The sequence below is a fragment of the Mangifera indica genome, chromosome 14, assembly GCF_011075055.1.
Source record: "Mangifera indica cultivar Alphonso chromosome 14, CATAS_Mindica_2.1, whole genome shotgun sequence".
In the NCBI taxonomy this organism is placed as follows: Eukaryota; Viridiplantae; Streptophyta; class Magnoliopsida; order Sapindales; family Anacardiaceae; genus Mangifera; species Mangifera indica.
Genome location: NC_058150.1, coordinates 12,328,247 through 12,332,470, shown reverse-complemented (window position 1 = coordinate 12,332,470; position 4,224 = coordinate 12,328,247). Strand labels below are relative to the sequence as shown.

Here is a 4,224-nt window from a genome sequence, read left to right as displayed (position 1 = left end):
TCGTGATTCAACCACAATGTCTGAGTTCTCTTTGCCTCTCCTCGTCAATAATAACTTCTCCCTCTATAGGCGTTGTGTTTGAAGTTGGTGACCAACTGGATGAAATTCCCATGGAGAGAAGATGTGCGACAAACTTAAGCGAAGAGAAATAGCATCGCATCGTCATTAGAGGTTCGCTCAAGCATCGGAGATAAGGCAAAACTAACAACAACTCAGTCTCAAGCAAAGGATGACACTGAATATGGTAGGAGAAGTTACAAGAACTTTAAAACCGTAGCTAGAAAATCCAAAGTTGAAAGAGAGGGGGTCAAATGAAATTTTTAAAAGTTTGAAGGGCGATTAAATGGGAAAAGGATGAAGACCTAGATAGGGAAAAAGTAAACTAAAGAGAAATTATGATATTTTTAAATCTAGAGAGTATAATTGATAATATTTTAATTTTTTTAATATTTTTATTAAATAATAATTTTAATGGGGAATTTTAATGAATAAGTGAGTTTTTAAACATTAAGAGATGAAAGTTTGCCCTTTCATTGAACCTTGCGTTGCGTGGGAAATAGTCTTTTGCCCTAAAAGATATAAAGGAACTTAAATACCATTACAAAATCCAAAAGTATCTACATCAATTTCCTTTCTGCTTCTCCAAACAACATCGAATTAATTTACCAATTTCCATTCTCCAGCCCCACTCCGGTCTCTCCCAAACCAGCGCATTATTCCTGAAATCTTTCAAAATCAGCGACCGGCAACGGCCAAGCGAGTGGCGACCAACTAAGAGGAACAAACGAGACTATGGTATGATAATCAAGATGAGGAACGATCGACGGACGATGAGGAGAGACGAAATCCGACTGACGGAGACCAGGCGACGAACTGAGAGTACGACCGACCAACCGACAACGACGAGAACAACATCTGACCAAGAATCGAACAGAAATTGGTAAATCCTCATTTTTATGTGTTTTTTAGGTTTCAGCATTGATTGTTTTTTATGCCGGGGTTTTATCTTTTTCTAGGTTTCAACAGCTTTGTTCCATCAAAGTCAATCCAATTATTTGGATTGGTGGTTTTATCGTTCTCTTAGCTTTTTTAAAACCCTGGTAGCTATTATGGACCATGGCCAAAGTTTGCTCCTAATTTTTTTTTAAAAATTATGATGTGAAGGAATACTTTGAAGTCTTGATATCATATAGAAGCAAATTTTTATGTATAATTACTGGTATATTTAATGGTTAATCAATCCTTTCTTATATTTTAAGGATGTTGTATCATATGAATAATAGCTATTAAGACGTATCACAGGTTTTGGCATGTCTTTTCCTTTTTGTTTCCCCATTCTGTGAATTTTTTTTTTTTTGGTACTCTAATAATAAAATAATTAGTCTTTGTTGTTATTGCCTTTGCCTTCATTTTAGCCTTGTTGACTATTTAAATGCCTTACTGATGCATAATTTTTTGTGTTTTCATCCAATATCTCAGTCTCTGTTATAAGTTTCTGAATCTTTTGGCAGGAAGAGGAATTAAGAGATGTTGTTGTTTTAATTTTTGCAAACAAGCAGGTCCATATTAACGCTCTTTTTTTACTTTTTAAAGATTCATAGACAGCTTGGCATCTAGTATTTGTTTTTTGAACATAAATGAGAATGAAGACCAATGTATTCTTGCCTTTGTTGTTGTTCTGAGAATAAAAGGTTAAAATATTATTATTATTGAGAGGAGACTGTTCATTTATGGTTCATGTCTTGATGTTGCTTTTTCATATTATTTTTCTACAATAATTTCCTTTTTGTATTTCTTCCATTTTTGCAATTTATGAGTGTGGCATGGTATAATGTTCTGATGCTTTGATATTGGTGTTTGAAATTGTTTAACAAACAAAAGTATCATGTGAGGTTCTGGTAAATACAAAGACTTAGACCATTGCCTGTAAAAACCGCTACTCTAAGGTGCTGATCAGAAACCATATATATATATATTTTTTTTTTTTGGTTAAGTATATATAAAACCCACTTCTTTGTTTAAATTTTATCCTGTTATAATCACTACAGCTCCAGCAGTCTAGCCCTTTTCAATCAAGTTAAAATTCTGTTTTTGGCATTTCATAGAAATCTCCCTGCAGTGAATTATTGAAAATTATTTGCAGTTATTTTTGCATAATCCTTGATGATTATCTTTTACCATGATTGCTGATGAATGATAGCATTCAAAATGTACAGCAGAGCTGAAAGATTCAAACATGGCCCTGTTAAGTGTACAATATTGAATCAGGCGTGGGAATTAATTTAAATGTGAACATATAAGACATGTGATGATATTCTAATAACATATGCCTAATTTGTGACTGGGGGGAATGTAATTTTGATAACCTTGATCTCATTAATCTATTATGCAGACTCTCGTTTCATCATGGAAGAAGGGCGGTACAATGTTCATATTTGATACGTAATGCTTCAGTCATTTCTTCATTTGCTTTATGTAGTTATTTTTGCATTTTTTATCTCTCTTCACAAATTGTAGGTACTTGAAGATACAAATCAAGCATGAAACACTAGATATACATGGATTCTTATGTTACTTGTAACAATATTTAATTTTTATTGTAGGGAGAGATTATCATAATAGGAAATTTAACTTGTGAATATTGATTGTGCTTTAAAATACTACAATGATGTTTACTATAGGTGATGTGCCTTTTCCATTGCATGTGTCCTACTTTTTTTTTTTCGGTCTTGGTCATGGTGATAGTAATAACCATTATGATTTTGAGGAGAACATAAACTTTTCTGTCCATCCATCATTACAAGGGGGTTCTCACAAAAATCACATTGCTGCTTTTGCACTAGCCTTGAAACAAGTGGCAACTCCAAAGGACAAAGCGTATATGCAGCAGGTGAATGAAAATTCCCTGGCCTTAGCATCTGCTTTATTGAGAAGAAAATGCAAATTGGTGACTGGGGGCACTGACAACCATTTGTTGATGTGGGATCTGACTACTTGAGGCTTAAGAGGTATACTAGTTTGAACCTTTTCTTCTGTTATTATAATACTTCCTAAACTACTTACCCAAGAAAAAAGGAAAAAACTTCGTAAATTAATTTGCCTTTTGCAAGAGAATAGATGTTGGTATCTCAAAACTTTGTTACATCATGGTTATGGATTGATCTATTTATACTGGTTTAGTAATTAGAGCATTGTGTTAGTGCTGATGATCAATTCTTAACTAACACTGCTTTCTATGATCTTTACTTGAAAATTTTGGACATGCTAATTAAGTGATAAATTTGTAAATATGCTGTGATCTATGCTCAAGTACAGGACAATGCTAGCAACTTCCTCAAGGATTCCTTGCTAATGTCTAGTACTCTGATAATACACATGAGCTTTAATCATGTCCTTTTCTCGTGTTTTGTTTCGTGTAATACAAAGCTTCATGATTGTGTGAGGAGAATTTTTTTTCAGAGTATTAGGGATTTCTTCTTGTTTGACTAGGTCCCCACATGGTTAATTTATTGCTTTTTAGAGTATAATTTGGGTTTATAATGCTTTTCAAAGATTTTTCAGAAGGATTTTGTCAAATACTATTGAGGTTAAGGACTTGGGATATTTTATGAAAATATTTGGTGGTTTGGTAGGATTTTTTTCATGATTATTAATTTGGTAGGATAGACATTATAGTTTATTCCATCTGTTTTGGTTTCTTTACTTTGTTTGATAATTAGTTTGTGAGAAAAAAACATATGTTTAAATGTATGTGTGTGTGTGCATATATATATGTTATGCACATTTTAATCGTATCTTCTCTTCACAATTTGTAGGTACTTGAAGATACAAATAAATCATGAAACACTTGATTGTATGTGATACATAGATTAGAGGGAGAGATTACTACAATAGGAAATTTATAGTTTTTTTCCTTATTTTTTATAATTGTGAATTATATGGAGACTTTTAGATAATTGTGATTAGAACATAATCAATGTTAATAATCATATTTTGAGAATCAAAATTTTTATTATCAACATTATTATAATAATAAAGATATTTTTCATTGATATTATATTTAGTGACAGGTAAATATTGTTATAATAACGGGGATATTCATTATTGATTTATGTTTAGTGATCAATACATTGTTATAACAATAGGGATATTCATCGTTGATATTATATAGAGAAATTGATAAATATTGTTATAATGACAGAGATATTTATCGTTGATACTTAA

At 31.9% G+C, this 4,224-nt stretch overlaps 1 long non-coding RNA gene across 2 annotated transcripts; it reads left to right on the top strand.

Moving 5' to 3' along the window:
- Window positions 1-545: 545 nt before the first annotated feature.
- Window positions 546-4,001, top strand: LOC123195727. 2 transcript variants are annotated; one of them, XR_006497512.1, is made up of 4 exons: window positions 546-940; window positions 2,393-2,442; window positions 2,844-3,008; window positions 3,816-4,001. It is a non-coding gene; the product is annotated as an uncharacterized LOC123195727 (long non-coding RNA). The 2 variants fall into 2 exon arrangements; XR_006497511.1 differs by lacking the exon at window positions 2,393-2,442 and having other exon boundaries at window positions 551-940.
- The last annotated feature ends 223 nt before the right edge of the window (window positions 4,002-4,224 follow it).